General features: G+C 36.4%; 1 protein-coding gene across 8 annotated transcripts in view; it reads right to left on the bottom strand.

Moving 5' to 3' along the window:
* Window positions 1–18,362, bottom strand: part of SIPA1L2 (signal induced proliferation associated 1 like 2) — a 126,782-nt gene that overhangs the window by 87,487 nt on the left and 20,933 nt on the right. For 7 of the 8 annotated variants that reach the window (XM_038133639.1, XM_038133646.1, XM_038133643.1 and 4 more), the window contains exon 2: window positions 12,731–12,803. The gene's annotated coding sequence lies outside the window, so the exon portion shown is untranslated. Of the gene's footprint in view, window positions 1–2,929; window positions 3,492–12,730; window positions 12,804–18,362 lie in introns of those variants that run through there. The other variant, XM_038133642.1, reaches the window with a different exon arrangement.

The following is an 18,362-nucleotide window of genomic DNA, read 5'->3' as shown; positions in this document are numbered from 1 at the left end:
AACCATCCCGAATCCAACGCCTTGTTCAAAATAGTCTCTTATCAAGGAGTGATCTGCTTGGTTCTGGCAAGTTCAGACTTCTAAACCATCATGAAAGGAAAAGAAACATCCTATATCATTGTCTTAATCCAAGCCCATTTCTTCCTCTTTTATAAATATCCTTTTCCTTGTCCTTTCCATGGTTTACTAGTCTGACAAAAGTCCAGCTTTCAAACACAGCATTTAAGTCCATCTGAATCTAAAAGCATGTCTTTGCTCTAGCCTTACCTAGAAATACTCACTCTGGGTTCTATTTAATTCTGCCATTTTACTACTCATTCCCTCTCTGAATGTTTTGTCCTCTTTGATATCACTATTACTCCTGTACTGTCACTTCCTTTATTTCAGTATTTTTTCTTCTCCTCAGTATCTTTCTAAAGTTTCATAAATCCTTTCTTTTTACCCAGGACATATCTTTTTGTATCCAAGTCAGTCAGTTGAGACACTGTACAACAGTACTTGTATCAGTTACTTTGATTTCCTTTATCCTTCCCAGAAGACTAGGAAAGCTATGGGATTTCTTTTTAAGTGTTCACTATGCTGTATCACTATTTAAATGCTTCTTTTCCTCTGAATAAGAAAGGTCTGTACCTACACTCAACAGTTAATACCATGTGTTACTCTTAGGTGATAATCTATTCCTCCACCTCCTGTCAAAACCAAGGCAAAACAAATATGTACTTCAATATGTTCTTAAAGTCAGCAAATTATCTAGTTCAAACAATAGCCTAGAGAAGATTCCAATGAATGAAACCCTTCAGAGAATACTCTGTCATCAATACTGTCAATTACAAAAATAAGTAAACAAATAAGGTCCTAAAGATCACCAATTATGTATTTTTAGTATAGATAAACTAAGACAAAACATAAAAAGGAAAACAGAATATATGGTAGCCTTTGTGGTCATACATCATACTATTTAAAACTAGAAATTTTTTATAATATTTTTCAGCTACTATTTTTAGAGGAAATATAACAGAAATATATGGCCTTTGCATTAAAAAAAACCCTGATTACTAAATACCCTCATAAACTCCTTAAAGCTGCTTGGAAGGCTAAATTAATATTTTAGTTTAAACACAGGTTGCTAGATAAAAACTTCAAAGATACATATCAAAGTCATCAAATAACTCAACGGGAACATGTATGAGGGAAAAAACCCAAAACCACTTGTATCCAGGATAACAAATACCTGTTCTTCAAAGTATTTAATGAATGCCAGAACTCACCTTGAAACCAAAATGAAAATGCTAGATTATTTTGCCACATCTTCCTGCAAAACTTATTTTCCCGTGGATTACTAGGGCTTCAATTTGTTCTCTATTTATGTCTTCAAGATTCACCCTGTTCTTCAGGGTACCCAAAGAACAACTGATCTTGCTATTAAAGACTGAGGCAAAGAAGGCATTGAGTACCTCAGCTTTCTCCTCATCCTTTGTCACTATGTTTTCCCCTACACACAACAAAGGCTGGAGGAAGAACCTTAATATAACAGCTCTTTTTACATTTGGTTCTCAAACAAGTTATAAGTCTAAGGAGTATTTGCCAAAACTCTTAATTTTAAATAAATTTTAATAAACCTAGTTTTCAAGCAGATATCAGCAACATTTGTAACTGAGTTAGAAATAGGCACGTTATTAAACAAACACACAAAAACTGAATTCAATTTGCTGATATACAATTAATTGTTCCTACACACACAATGACTCTACTTTTGAATGAGGCAGGATTCAATGCATGATGCAAACTGCTTTGCACATAAAAAAAAAAGTTGGGTGAAACTACTATAGTAGCATATTGTGCTTAAGCTAAACAAGACAAGCATTATTTCCACTGAACTCTACAGAACCCCAGTGACACCCCAGTGGGGAAAGAGTACACATTAACATAAAAATTCTGAGTCCACTGGAGAAAAGCAGCTTTGTGGAAACTGTAGAACCAAACTACAAATACAGAAAAAAATTATCTAATAGTGCTACACAGTATAACACAGCAAATATCTTCCTACTCTGAAATACTCAGAGAAGGATATAAATTTTAGCTTAATTTGTTTTGGTACTGTTAGGATTTGTGTTGGATCTTTTTGTTTGTGGATTGGTTGGTTTGCTTTTTTGGGGGGAGGACTGTTTGATTTTTGTTTTTAGAAAAAAGGTAATTTTATTAATTAGAAAATGAGCACAGTCTGTTCAGTATACAGCTTGCCTTCTTAGAAATATTTTAAGCTATGCATTCCTGTTTTGTCACAATATCGTTTAGATTCCAGTAAGAAAAAAAACTCTCACGTCTCTATGTGATATCAGAAAGGAAATGATATCTTAGTGGATTTACAAAATGTAACCTCAGCAATCAATGTGCCAGTGAAATACTGAAACTACCAAGCAACTGGCTACTATGAAGTGGGAAGGCATCTAGAGGAAAGTTTGCCTCCTACACCCTCACCAAACACAGAAACACTTGGAAACTAAATTGTTCACATAATAAGAAAACCAAAATCTTCACAGCTGTAGCTATAATCAACATCTAAAACCTATAGACAAAACAGAAGCAGATCCTGAGCCTGGGCAATGGACATGCAGGAGGAACTTTACTGGAAATGTTTGCTTCCAGAGAAGGAATGAATACTACTCGACAGACACACTTATGTGGTCAACCAGAAGATTTTTTTTAAACATGAATCAGTATCAAATCCAGATGTCTTCTGGTTCAATTAATAAGCAGACTTCATAACAATTGAATAAAGAAAGTACCATGTTACAGAATAAAGCAAGTATGAATAATATACTACAAAGACTCATCCACAGAACGCATGCAGACTCTTCTGTCCTGCTTTTGTAAAGACATTTTTTATGAGACGCAAAATAAAAGTGCTTTAAAAAACCCATCAACTCACCCTCAATCCATCATACAGACAGCCTTCACAGAGGGTATGGGATACCACTAAGGCCTTTTTCCAGAGCCTCTGTCTTTCCAGTGCTATGAAACAAGGTAATTTGACAACATTCTGTAATTTAAACATAAATCGAGAAACATCCATTTACACTGGGCTTAGCTCTGCTTCTGCTACCTAGAGAAGATGAGTGAAAAAGGATTTTAGTAAAATCTTCACTGAGCAGTATACCCAATATGGTTGGGCAGTTTCTGGGCTGAACCCTTCAAGGAAATACACCATGTCAAAAGGACAAGGTGGTAACAACTGAATCTAAGAAATGGGGGTTGCTGTCTGCATGCAAATCAGCATGGTTATCAAGGGTTAAAAAAGACAGCAAGTATATTCTAGTCCAAGCCAACACTTAGAAGTCAATAAGAGTAATTTAAAAAACTAAATCTGTTAGTTCGAAAACCTAATCTGTATGTTAACATTTGAGGCATAGAGTTGGAAGAAGGTGGGGAAAGCCTTTTGTCCTCCTCATCACCCATCCACTGATCTTATGGCCAGCACTGAAGGGTTAGTATGAGAAACTTTTTTTCTTGCAAAAGAAAGCTAACCAAATAAATAAATAACCCGAGTTCAGTTAAGATTTTTACACTCAGCACTACAGTAAAAAAAGGGAAAAGAAAAAATCCTAAAATAATTTCAATTCAACCAAAGGAGTAAAGCATTAATACTACATCATCCACTTTACCTTGATATTCACAAAGAAAAGAGATGAGAGAGCAGGAAACCCAAAGTTTCCAACAATGAAATAATTGCTTTAGTACACAATTCTAGAAGCTATGCACACAACCTCATAGTACACACACACCTAAAACAATGGAGAACTCTATTTTAGTTTCCTGTGTGAACTTAATTACAAAAAAATACAAGGGCAACAGAAATACAAACATGGAGGTTCAAGGCAGAAATAATCCTAATTAAATACACTTGTCAACTACAACATAATTTCAGTATGAAGTTTGTCAATTTTTATATTTTCACAATTACTTCTTTAAAGAGACACTCTGCTAACACACACACAAAAATCACCTAAAAATACCCTTCATTTTAACTCTCTAGCTACACAAAATGTCAATTCCAACAACTCCTTCTGGTGGTAATAATCCTATGATAGAGCAAATTTCCTTCCTACTTCATCCAGTAATACCATATTACGTAAATTTGAAATCTATCATGGTGTTTGTAACCATGATAAATAACCCACGTGAGAAAAACAAAGTATTTCAATTGCTTATTTCTAGTTTAGGAACAGTGTCAAACTATATGAAATGCAAATTAGGAGAGAACCTAAGTTTACCTTACTAAGTCTAAAAGTACTGCAAATTCTGGCTGCCCTGGAGACAAAGTTAGCTGAAACACATTCAGTTGCCATATAATCCACACTCTTCCTCCTGCTCAGACAAAGCTACCAACTGCCAAATGTTATCTAATAATTAGCATATGTAAAGCAAAAGGGCTGGACTATGCCCTCAGTTTATCTGTCCTTAGAAAATAGTTTTGAATTAAACCTGCAGTCCACTCCAACCTTCAAAGTTCTAAAAAGAAGGCTTGCCAAAGAGTTCTCTTTGCCAAACAGGCAAAAAATCCCCCAAAAAATCTATTTCAGGTGTATTCTAAATTCCAAAAATGCGCAGGAAGAAATTTCTAAACATTCTCCTCTTAAAAAAAAAAATTAAATCCTGCTTTAAGGAAAGATGAAAATAGAGCCAAAAAAATCAAAGTCACATTCTTTGTATCTGGTTTCTAAATGTAATACAGCAATAACATCAATTCCTAAGAGAAGTTCAGAAAATATCTGTGAATGGTGATTTGGAGCCAACTGAAAAATAAAGAAAGGCAAAGTAGAAATAATCTATCTCATCTGTCATTCACCCAAACATAATTAGCTGTTATCATCATTAACAATAACAAAGATCACTTTCCTATAATCTCCAAGAGACAAATGACAAAAGGAAGGATGTCACGTACAAAAATGTCTCAACTTCTCTTTTCTTCTAAGAAGTTAGCATAAATGCTTAACAAACAGTACATGAAATGGAAATATATGTTCCCATCCCCCTTAGAAATAACTACTTCAAAAAATGTTTACAAATTTAGTTTCTATTTTTGAGAAAATTTTGCTGCAGCGGACTTTGATCTTCAGCATTTGATGGCAAAAAACTTGAAGAAATTCCAGGAATAATGTTTTTCTTTTTCATTTATTTTTGAAGTATGATTTCTTTCCATCCATTTCGCTTTCTCCCATTTGCAGTAAGATAAAACCAAGAAACTGTATACAAGCAGACACTAGATGAAGTAAAGGACATGTGAAAAGTTTGTATTCCTCCTTCCCTCTCTTCACAGGCTGCCATGCAAGACAAAGTACAGACTCCATTCACAGGGAAGAGTTTGAGAAGGCAGCAAATCAGGTTACTAGGCTAAATGACAGAAATGAGATGGCAAAACAAAAGAAAATATTGCAAAAAGAAAAAAAGCCTGACAGCTAAGAACTACGAAGTATTTGAATGATATTCACAGCAAATGAATAGCTTTTTAGAGGACTATAAAAGATAATTAAGAGTACTTGTGGGGTTTCTATTTTTGAAACTAGATGCTTCCTCGCCTCTTGCCCCCTCCTCCCCCCTCAACTTTGCAAACAGACAGGGCTCAGAGTGTGCTGGTTAATAACCAGACCAGGTCAGCCTGCAAGAGATTACTTTAAGCTGTCTGCATTTTTTTAGATAGGAGTGGATGTGACAGGCTACCCAAGAGAAGATCAAATATAACAAGAGGTCATCTGTATCACATTATCAATATGATACAGACTTAGTTTTTAAGACTAAAATTTACTGAAAACAAAAACTTAGGCCTTCCATAGACAGGGCAAAAAATATTACAGCACAGTCAGTTTCACAAAATTCAAAGCTCTCATAGATTTCTTAGACAATCAATTTTGACCCTGAAAAAATGCTTCTAAAACCTCGTTAAATCTTCTCCCCTCTTAATTAACTGAGCCTGAAAAATATTCTGATGTCTAATGCTCTGCTACCTAAGCTCACTAACCAAGGAATGAACGACCTGAGAATTTTCCCTACAACTTGATTAAGAAAGAGCTGCAGGTGACCCTGACTTCATCTTTTAATTAAAGTAATTCATCAATGTGTTCCAGCACTTTTTCTGCTTGCAAAATATGTATCAGCTTCTTCCCTTTGCCCAAGTTCCCAGAGTCACACAAAGTCTTTGAGGTAAGAAGGGACCACTGGAGATATTCTAATCCAACCCTCTGCTCAAACGGGGTCAGATAGACTAGCTGCTCATGGCCATGTCCAGCCAGGTTTTAAATATCTTGAAGGATGGAGACACAAGCTCTCCTGTAAAACAGTTCCAGAGGCCAACCACCTTCATAGTAGAAACCTTTTCTTATGTTCAGATGGAATTTCATGTATTTCAAATTACACTCATGGCCTCTTATTCTGTCACTGGGCACCACTGAAAAGAGCCTGTCTCCATCCTCTTATCACTTTCCTTCAAGAATTTATGCACTGATGAGATCCCCCTGATTCTCTAGGCCAAACAGTTCCAGCTCACTCAGCATCTCACTGTATGAAAAATGCTCCAGTCCCTTAACCTTTGTAGCCCGCACTGGATGCTCTCCAATATGTCCTTATCTCTCTTGTACCAGGAAACCTAGAAGTGCACACAGTATTCCAGGTGCGGCCTCACCAGTGCTGCCACAAGGACACTTTGCTGGCTCGTGCCCTGCTCGCTGTCCTCCCAGAACTCCAGGTCCTTTTCTGCAGTGCTGTTTGCAGGTGGCTGACCTCCAGTATGTGCTGGGTCTTGGGGTCATTTCTCCCCAGCTGTAGGAATTGGCATTGTCCTTTTTTGAATTAGGAATGTTCTTCTCTGCCCACTCTTCATCTTGTTGAGGTCCCTCTGGATGGCGGCCCAACAACCTGGGATATCAAACATTCCTCCTGGTTTTGTATCGTCAGGAAACATGCAGAGGGTATGTTCCGTCCCAGCAACTCAGCAACTTTGTTGCTGAACAAAGACATTACACAGTGTTGAACCCAGTATCAGTCCCTAGGGTACACCACTGGCCTCCCACTGGAGCTAGTGCTGCTGATCGCAACCCTCTAAATCTGACAGGTCAGCCAGCTTTCAGTCTGTTTCACTGTCCATCTATCAAGGCCATCTCCCCTCATCCACCAAGCCAGTCATTTCATCATAGAAGGCTACCAGGTGGGTTAAGTAGGATTTTCCATGCTTCAATTCATGCTCACTACTCCCAGTCATATTCTCGTCCTTCGTGCATCTGGAAATACCTTCCAGGATCACTTGCTCTATCACCCTCACAGGGACAAGCAAGGCTCATTTATCTGTACTTCCCTAGACTCTCCTTGGACATAGACTTTTCTCCAGCCCTCAGTAACCTATCCAAACTGCAGGACCTTTTGAAGAAATCAAGAGTGCTCTCACACTGACATCAGTCAGCTCCATCAGTATTCACAGGTGCATTCTACCAAGTCCCATGGACCTCTTTGTGCTCAGTTTGTTTAAACATCCCTTAATTTAATCACCCTCCACTGAGGGTAAGTCTTCCTTGCTCCACACTGTCCGGAATTTCAGAAGGCTGGTCTTACCAGGGAAGACTGAAGTGGAAACTGTGTTGAACAGTTCAGCCTTTTGTGTGTCTTTTGTAGATCCCCTACCCCACTACCAGTGGGCTCATATTTTCCATAGCATCTTTCTACTCCTTATGTACTTGCAATAGGTTTTTCATTGCCCTTCACATCTTTCCCCAACTTTAATTCCAGAATGGTTTTGGCTCTCCCTGAACCGTTTTCAAATTCTTGCATTTTTTTCATTTCTCATTTTCCCATGCTGTTCCATGTTCTGTTTCTCCAATTTCCTCTGAGAAGTGTCTCCTTCACATGTGCATAACTCTTTTTTCCAACTTTGTCACTGAGCCTGCAGAATTCTAGTAGTAACCAAAAACAAGCTCATAGGATATGTTTTTGACCCATTCTGCAATTTATCTTCAAAAGTATTTGCATTAATTCTTAATTTTTTCAAATATTTTATTAGAAGTCTTTTTCTGCATGAGCCAGAAACAAAGGATTTCAATTAAAATAATTTACTGTTAAGCTTTCACTCTGTATAAAACAATAATACCAAAGCATTTTATTGAAATAAATTAGATTACATTATTTAAGGAATCAGGATGGTTTGCATCCTTTCCTCCCTCCCTCCAAACAACTTCCTTTCACTTATTTTTATTTGTTTATTAAGGCATTTTTTGGGGTTTTTTTACATCTGTTTAGTTATCACTAGTGGCACATCAGCCTCTTCCTCAAAGAAAAAATAAATACTACTTTTGCTGAGGGCCAGAGGAAGAAAGTTTAACTCTAGCTTCTCCCATTTTTTTTTTTAAATTAGCCTAAGACTCATCACTCTTCAGTCAGTTCTTGATGCTAACTATCCTAACCAACCTGCCAATTTCCCCTCTTTTTTCCCCCTATTCCCTCTCCAAAACAGCGAACCCAAAATGCACGTTTAGTAAGCTCTTCTATTTTATTAACATGCATGTTATTTTACCTTGACTTCTATTTTGGAGGACCTCACTAATGCTTTTTCTTACTGTTATCTCTTTATTATTTAGAGTGATACAGCATTTGAAGAGACAAGAGAGTCCTACTTCTTTCCAAGCTCCAGTGAGCTAAATGGAAAGATCCAAACAAACTAATAAATCTTTCAAGAACCACAGATTTTGTGTAGCACAGGGCAGAGAGACATAACATAGCATAGGTATTTTTTTGGCTCACTGCCTTTAGAAAGTAAAACAGCCCTCTCCCTGAACTGATCAGCCCTGCCAGGTTTGTGCCAGTCAGAAGGGAACCAGACTGGGAAGACCAACTCTGCAGATTGGTGTTATTTTACCAACACAAATAAACAACACATGGCATTATAGTATTTTGTAGTACGGGATCCAATAACTTTTAAGCAAAACATTGGTTCACTTACCCTACAACCTTTCCACTCAGGTGGCAGAACTATTAAGACTATGAGCCTTTCTAAAATTGAAGCACACATACCTTGTAAGATAAATCAGCTTGTTATTTTATTTATACCTAAGTACATTTTAATTCTTCTTACAGAAGAAATAAAGGACAACAATTTGGAGATTGAAAAGGTGTATTTGAGACATCAAACACCATACAGAATTACTGAATATATTACATTGCTATTGACAAAAATGGTACATGCCTATCAGCATTCCTAGCTAGTTATTTTTCACTTACTGGTTAGAGCTAAAATTCCTTCATCGGTCCCTCATCCCATCTGGAGTATTGTGTTCTGTATTCCCCCAGTTCAAGAATGACATGGAACTATAGGGACAAATCCAGAGAACTGCCACTAAAAGACAGAGGGATTGAAGCATCTTTCACATGAGGAATGGCTGAGGGGGCTGGGGCTGCTCATCCTGAAGAAGAGAAAGCTCAGAGGAGATCTCCCCAATGCCTATTTGGGGGCATGAAAGGGAGCCAGACTCTCCTCATGGGTGTTCAATGACAGGATAAAGGGAAATAAGACAGGAAACACATGAAACTCCACCTAAACATAGGAAAATGCCCTTTGACTGTGAGAGTCAGACAACAGAACAGGCTGGCCAGACAGGTTGTGGAGTTTCCACACTTGAAGATATTTAAAATACAGCTGGCCTTGACCTGTAAGCAGGGATGGTTGACTATGTGATCTCAAGAGGTGCCTCTACATTTCAGCAATTCTCTGATTTGTCTAATATAGTTTAGCTTCTGAAAACAATTTTTTTTGCACCAAATGCACACCATGTTTTCTGTGAAAAAGTTATGCCATACACAGATTATCAGGTCAAATTTACTGCTACACATTTTTTGTTTGCATTAGTTTCTAAATATATGGTATGTTTGTGCCCAAACTACATTGTCCTATCTATGCCCATATCACAACTACCAACATACACAAACTGTCAATAGATGATGTTTTCATTAACTCACATAAATACGTAAGCCTTTAGATGCCAGTTTATTCCCAGATCACAAAAATACTTCCAAAATACCAAACTGTAAGATTGAATTGATTGCCTCATGTACACACGTTCCTACGAAATAACTATCAAAATTATTACAGAAATAGTGCCTCGGTAGCTAGCAGAGTTCAGTCTATCAGTAACTGGAGTTGAAGAGGAATGGGTTTAGTTTTAAATGTGTTTATTATTATGAAAAGGAAACATGCTACTGGATGCAAAACGAAGACTAAATGCTGCATTTAGGTTTACTGATTCTATATCTACGTCATTTATTTCGACACATCCTCCCAATGAGAACATCACTCACGAAGCTGATGATGACTTAGGCAAATGTGTTAAGTTTATCACGAATCTGACATGTGTATATTCTACATGGATGTACACCCTTCAATTTTGTTTTCTTTTCCTCTGCCTTAAAAGTACATCTACAGTGTAATGTAGGCAGCTGTGCAGTTGCAACAGCTGAACAACTTCATGTAAGTCATTCAGATTCCTTTTAAAATAATTGAAATTGTACACACTTTTCAAACATTTAGTTTTGTGTAACCAATTTTAGAATGCCTCTTAAAGAGAAACTTCAAACATGTTTTACTTTTTAGTGTAACCCTTCTTTAATAAATGGTTAACTATTTAACTTGGGAAATAAAACCACTATCAGTTTTCTACAACTAAAATAATTTCCCATCTATCTTCTCATGCCTGTACTTATGATAAGAAAGAGCGAATAAGTTTTTATGGCCTACAAAATTACATATTTCAAAGTCCAGATTATCAAAATTATCAAACCTGGTAATCAGTACCATTGCTACCATAATTGTAAACTACATCAAAAGAATTATTTTGGCATAAAGGTTTTTACATGATTATATGGAACAAAACCCAAACCAAAAAAAAAAAAATCGATGTGTGTTCATTTCGGGGTTGAGCAAATCACAAATTTCTTCTCCTAGCTTAAGCAGCAATATTCCTTGTGTTAAATACTTTTCAAATTATGAAAAAAAAGCAATGCACCTCATTAGACATCTGTAACCATCATTATTTTTGCAGCATTATTACATTATACCTACTACTCTAAACCCCGAAAAGAGGGCAAAATATACAAATTATATTTTTCAGCTTCTTCCAGATTTCTCTAAACATCTACTATGCATTGGCCAACTGTACAGCCAAAAGATAAAGCAAATGCAATACTAGAATTGGTTAGCACGCAATTCTAGACAACAAATACTAGGGTTAAGTTCTCCTTTACTACATTAGCATTATTCAAATTAAGATATTATATTATTATTGATAACACACAATGCAAAACATGTTGCAATATTGTCCGGTCATTCTGACTATTTCCAAAGCAAAACACGTTGTTCAAATGAAAAGTAGTAGGTAACATTTGTTCAGAGATATGTTCTACTCTGCCATTAATACAGCAGAGCTTCATCAGGCTCAGTAACACAGGAGTCTTGTGACATTATTGTGTATTACAGAACTGACCATTCATTGAAGAAATGGAGTCTCAGATGGGAAAAAAAAAAATATTAACCTGATGTGAGCAAAGGGAGCCACTTAAAATCTGATAAACAACAACACAGATATTGAGCATCCACCTAGTTTAACTGCTGCAGCACACGGAGGGCTGAGGGGCTGAGGTGGCTGAACACAAAGTTCAATCTTGACTCCTGCATCAAAGCATGTGGCAAACATGGCAAGGAGGATCAATTATTCAGACTCTCCTAAATCTATGATTCTTTGAACAGGACAAAAAGCATTATCTTACTTCACACAAATCTCTGAACGCATAATGAATTTAAGATAAAACTTTTTCAAATTCTTGTTTCAGAATATTTTTCCTCCTTGAAACAATATGTAGTTGGAAATGAAAGTTAAAAGTTTTACTGGTGTCAGAAATATGATAGAAACAGAAAACTACTACATTGAATGTCTTCAGATGATAGATTGTGTTCAGCCAACATGAATTATTTCTAAGCCTGAGCCATATCCTAGAACTAAAACCAATCCAGTTGAGCTAGATCAAGGAGTTTGTAGAGATAGGAATTTGGCTTCTCTGATGCATTACAGAACACAATAATCCTTCTGTATAGTATTGATTGTACCTTACACTTCAATATTAATGAGAGGCAATCTGCCAAGCTACAGATTTCAAAAAAAAAAGGCTAAACTTTCTCTAGAGAGAGGTTTTGTTCAGCCTGAAGACAGGGGACACCTTACAGCAGCCTTCCAGTAGGCAAAGGGGGTTACAAGAGTGCCAGAGAGGGACTTTATACAAGGGCATGCAGTGATAGGACAAGGGTGAATGGCTTTCAACTGAAAGAGGGTGGGTTTGGATTGGATATTAGGAAGAAATTCTTTACTATGAGAGTGGTGAAACACTGGAACAGGTCATTCTGAGAAGCTGTGAAAGACCAGGTTGAATGGAGCTAGTGGAAAGTGTCCTGCCCATGACAGGGAGGTTGGAATGAGATGATCCTAAAGGTCCCTTCCAACCCAAAGCATTCTGTGATTCTTTATTCACTTGTACACTCAGCCACATAAATTATTATCTTAGGGGTTTTTAGGGTGCTTTAGGTATCCCAAGGAAATACCATCTGTGAGATGTCAAACATCAAGAAAGCAGCACAGCTGCATTTTTATTTAAAAGTACTACAAACATAGTAGAAACATATTTGCCATCAGCTGGAAATTTGGCTTACCTTTGGCTAGAAGGGTTCACACAGGATGCCAACTTCAGTCACTCTTTTTCTGACATCAACAAAATGGAGATACCTGCAAGTCAAATGAGAAAGATCTATTGGTTTTGGTTTTGGGTGAACATGTCCCCTTATGATATTAAGGGAAAAGTTAAAAAAAAAAAAAACCTTAAATAAACACTAGTGTAAAATTAAAATCTACTCATTTCTACATGCAAATAAAAAATCAAGAGCAACTCACTGGCTTTAAAAATCAGCATAGTTTCATATGGATGTGTTGCAACAAAGCATTTAAAGGTGTTATCTGTGCAAGTTCCTGGCAATAACTGGAAAAAAACTGTTGCTAGGGCAAAGGGTCATGAGCCAGTAGGTGCTGAACCAACAGACTGTTTCATTATGGCTCTGCTTCAAAGATTAAGATAAAGGGTCCACAACTATTCCAAGAACTGTATTGTAAAATGCAAGTAGCCTAATAATATTTTCAATTACAAGGACGAGAAAAAGTCATGAAGTTCTATAAAATGTTTTGAGAGAAAAGAATAGTGAGTTGATCCAAAAGGTATAGAAACATGCTCTGAGATTCTGTGGCTCAACTTACAGCCAAGAAATTATCTAACACTGCAAAATTTACATTTGAAAATTTTATACTTGCTTCTGAACAAAGGTAAATAAAAGCATAGGTAAAATAAAAATATTTTTGCTAGGTCTGTCTGATCAACATTAGAGAAAGATAAATCACAAAACTATCAGCAAGGTGATTTGGCTATTTTATATCAGCGCTAACAAAGTTTCAAAAGGAGTTCATTTTACCATGATCTCAGACAGTAAAATCTGGCTTGAAAATACACAATGTTATATTCATACTGAAAGAAAGGAAAAAGAACACACAGCAGGAACAGATGTTATTTCCTGTACTAAATCACCATCATAGGGACAAAAATAATTCTAATAGGTATTTTACAGAACAGTGCATACAATGGAAAAGAACACAAAGCCTCAAAATCCTACGTCAGCTGCATATCTAGGTATTATAGACACCAGCAACATGAACAAAGAAAAAGCCTATACAGATGGAATTGCAGGACAGTTTACTATTATCCTCATTCTAGGTCTAGTCAAAACTAGGCAACCACTTAAGTCTACTTTCACCAGTATGCTCACACTAGCAAAAAAACCCCAACTCCTGGTGTAGTTACAACCTAAAACTTGAGCAAACACCTTGGTCAGTGCAGTTCTCATAGGAAAGGTAAAAAAAAGCCCTAAACTCTATCAGTAGTAGTGTTGACCAGCATCATCAGGTAACTAATTTGTTTGCCAACAGAAGACACAATTTAAAAAAACCCAAGATATGAAACAAAAGTTTCTCATTCTTAACCTAAAAATTACATCTGATGAAGACAAATTTCACAGATATACCTCAGTCTAGTAAAATCTGAAACTAAAGTCATAGTAAATACTGAAAGTCAAAAGTAAAAACATGAGAAGAAAGCAACAGCAAAAATGAAAAACAATTTTTTTTTTAGAATGGCTATGGAATCTGGTCCATTTTCCAATAGATACTGCTTCCACTTTTCTTTAAATAAGGTTATGAGAATATTGTAATTATTAGCATTGTCTTTCTCACCAAAAAAAACCCAAAACTAATCATATATTCAAATCACTGGAAAAAAAAAGCTTCAAAACATCTGTCTCAAAGACAATTTTTAAATTGTCCATTCATAGGAGGAGAAAGTGGAATCAATTGATCCTCAGAGTAAAGTAGGATTTAGAGGATTATGCTGCTCTTTTGTGAGGTGGCCAAATGGGAAAACACTAGGCCTTGTCCACATACTAATTTTTTCTTTTAAATCCAAAGTTCTTATACAGAACACTGAATCAGGAAAAGAATTTAAGAACTGAGAAGAAAAATAGTTATATATTCCAAAAAACCCTTATTATTTCACCAGTATTCAAAAGTTTTCTTTATAACATCTTGCCCCTGCATTCATAAAGTTCTACAAATGGAAAAAAACCTCAAAATTTCAAGTAATATATGTTCCTTTAAACTCACCTAAAGTAACAAATTACAAATCAGAAATAATGATGCATATTTTCTTTCATGTACTTCAAAACTTATTTGTAGTATTGGACATCATAAAGCTGCTGTGCATTAGACTATATCTATGACCAAGATCTGTTTGCCATGGATATCTCATCTTATACTGCTCATGGAGTTATATCTGGGCTGCTTTATTCTCCAGGATGCAATAATGGATCTCATTTGTTGGTTTCTTAATCTTTAGCTAAATGTCCACTGGAATTGAAAACCAGTATCTTGTTTCTACAGGAACTGTCACCAAGGAAGTCAAGTTGGCCAAAGAGAAGGCAAAGAAGAATTCACATTGAAAGATACCTGAAATGCAGGTAGAAATAATTCCTGCATAGGAAAGTCAATCCTTGTTAGTAGACCTGTTTGGCAAAAAGTCAGACATTCACAACTGTGGCCTGCTATATACTGTACCTCATTTTCAACTACAAAAAAAAGGTATTTTTTCTGCATGAATATATAGTATTATTTATGTCCCAATCTTTTAATATTTTCTATTCCTATTTTGTAGTTGTAGGAAAAACAGAAAGACAGAATAACATCAGCACAAGCTCTCGCATTTTCCCTGGGCAAGTTTTCTTTCTCTCCCCAAAAAGTTTTGTGTATTTGGAAGAAATTTATTCCAGAAAGAACAGGCAAAGAGGCAGGATCCTCATAAGGAAAGCCTAGTTCCAAGCAGCTTCTTAGTGCTCCAAAACACTGCACAGATGATCACTGCTGAGATAAGCTCCACAGCAAGTTCAGTATGTCCAGAATATCAACCTGACATCAGTCAATCTACTCAGCAAGTCCAATGTACCCTGGACACACTCGATTTACATTGTAGGAGCTGCATTTTTGGTGGGATATCCAAGGAAAAAAAACAAATTCCACAAAGGACCACAAAGGCTAGCACTGTCAAGTCATTTGTTCCAGATAGTGGGATACTACTGACAGTGGTGTCTTCAACACTCCAGACTTTCAAGAAGAAACTTTTCACTTTCCTCTACACCTAGACCAAGTCTTACACATGACTGCAGTAGCCCTTTTGGTAATAAGAGGCTTTGTTTGTTCAAGCCCCTGCCTTGAACAAAGAACTAGAAAACTACAGAGAGAAAGCAAACAAGCAGACTGACAATTCTGGCCCAGAAGAACGCAAACCCAAATACAGGCAGCAAAGGATTCTTTTTCTTCTGCTGTAACAAAGACAGGGCACATTCTCGTTTCACCAAGACATGCCAGAAGATGCACCACTCTCAGCTGCCTTTTACAAACACAGATGCACACACTGCAGCCTTTTTTGCCAACCTAGGCTGAAATACCCAGACATCAGGATTGCTGTGTGAGGAACTGGACCCATCACGCAAGAAAAAACCATCATTTTTTTAACAGCTAATACTGCTATTAAAGCTTTTTGTATTTAAGTACCCCTTTTGAAAAAATGGAGTTCAGTATCTATTAAGCAAACAAGATTCTTTACTTTCTTCTTTCCCATACTTACAAATGCCTTTTCATGATATTCAAGTACTAAGAATCTTGAACTTAATATATGGAGCAAAAGAAATTACAAACTGCTACAATAAATTTCCATTTTCAAGTATGACTAAAGTACAAGAACTGCAGATAAAAGTGATACAATTAATGACAAGATTTTTCTCTACCTGCTCAATTTTATTGGCAAAGGCATTGTCAGTCCTATCATCTTATACACCCAAGGTTTCAAGAAAGCTGAATTAGTCCATAATGCTTAAGCAGAGTTTAGAGTTAAATACCTCATCCACAATTCTTACTGGTGATAAAGACTCATGCTGGTGCTACAGAAGGTAAATGAAAATCAAATAGCTATTCATAGAAATTAATTTTATAACACAGGCCAAGCAAAATTTTATAGGATTTCCAGGTTCACACCTGAATTTAGTGAATATATTTCATATGTGAAGCAGAACTTTGAAAATATATACACTCTATAAGCACATTGGAAACCATTACTTCCATGAAAAATCCAATTATGACACTTGTCCAGCAAAGATGTTGTTTCAAAGAGACAGATGAAAAACAGATGTGCAAAAGTAACTTGAACACCTATCTAAAAGTACAAGTGTCAAAACTGTTTGTTTATAAATAAAAGCCATACTGCATAAGCTCTTAGTGTAATCTCTCTCTGATCTAGTTCTTACAATGATCACAGGTTACACAAAGGATTTGGGATCAAACCACAGCACTCCATGTCCTAACTCCTGCTTTGATTTCAGCAACTAATAGGGGCATCTAGCACTTTAAAGGGGCAAGACTGAAGTGATTGCATGTATTTTGCCATGTATTTCCTCTCCAAGTACTAAACTCAATTTAACTACATATAACTTTCCATATTCCCAACACAATAGACTGATCTCTGTAAAGGCCTTTTCCTTCCTTTCATACAGAAAATATCCTGTAAATAGCTTATTTCCCACTCTCTAAGTGACTCCTGTTGTTTACAGGAAGGAAAGGGAACAGAAATCTTGCTATAAAACAGTGAGAGCTAAAAAGTTCTGTTTCACTTCCTACTGTGCAGGTGTTTCATACAAGAAATCTATTTTAATTCTTCATTTCAGGGAGAAAACATGCTGCTTCTTTTTGAAATATAGACTGAGAAATAGAAAACAATAAGGTTAAGGAAGTAGCAGCATGCTTTACTGTGAAACAAAGCAAAGATATACAATAACCAGTGCCATAAAACTTGTGAAATCCCTGGCTTTGGACGCCACAATTATTTTACATGTTGACTTTTAAACTGGGTTTTCCTTCTGAATCCATAAGTTCTTTCTTAATTTTTTGCTGCCCAGATAAATGTGTAGAGATCAATGTTCCAGATACTTCTGACAAATAAAAAATAAAAAAATCAAACTCCAAAATAACATAAAAAACAACAATACCAAACTCCTTCCTTATCTGACAAGGTAGTTAATTTTAATACCAGTGCTGCCTACAATGCTACAATGTCCATTTAACACCCAGAATGGAATTCCCTAGTAACAGATCCTTCTTGAACTCTATATTCTAAACTAAAGGGACAAGGACAATGAAAAATAACTTGTGTTGGTTCAAGATGCATGGCATCTACATTTGTACACTTGTTTCTTAGTTTCAGAAATACCAACATCCATCACAGTAAGAATTACATTCATCTCTCTAAGAGCTGTAATTCTCTATTGCCCACTGGTGTGGGGAAAATTCAAATTCTAAAAGAAGTCAAGCATGTGAAGGCACTAATCATCATACAGGCCACACATATCACCCACTTCAAAACGAAATTGAGAACTTTGTTACATAATATCACTGCCCACCTATCACAGATGTTGTCACAATATAAAATTATATAAAATATAAGAATATTATCACAAGGTTATATTTGCCTCTCTGAAGAAGGGATACCTTATTTGATCCAGGCTGGCTGAACCTCACCAGCTACAGGTCAGATTACAGATCCTTCCCCATCACAGTAAATTCTGTTCCTAGTTCTACATACCAGTCCCTGTACAGGCAGCAAAGGAGGGATGCCTTCCCAGTGGATGCACTTCCAAACTATTC

The sequence above is a fragment of the Motacilla alba genome, chromosome 3 (genome assembly GCF_015832195.1).
Source record: "Motacilla alba alba isolate MOTALB_02 chromosome 3, Motacilla_alba_V1.0_pri, whole genome shotgun sequence".
In the NCBI taxonomy this organism is placed as follows: Eukaryota; Metazoa; Chordata; class Aves; order Passeriformes; family Motacillidae; genus Motacilla; species Motacilla alba.
Note: the sequence above shows the minus strand (reverse complement) of the source record. Positions and strands in the feature narration are given on the sequence as shown.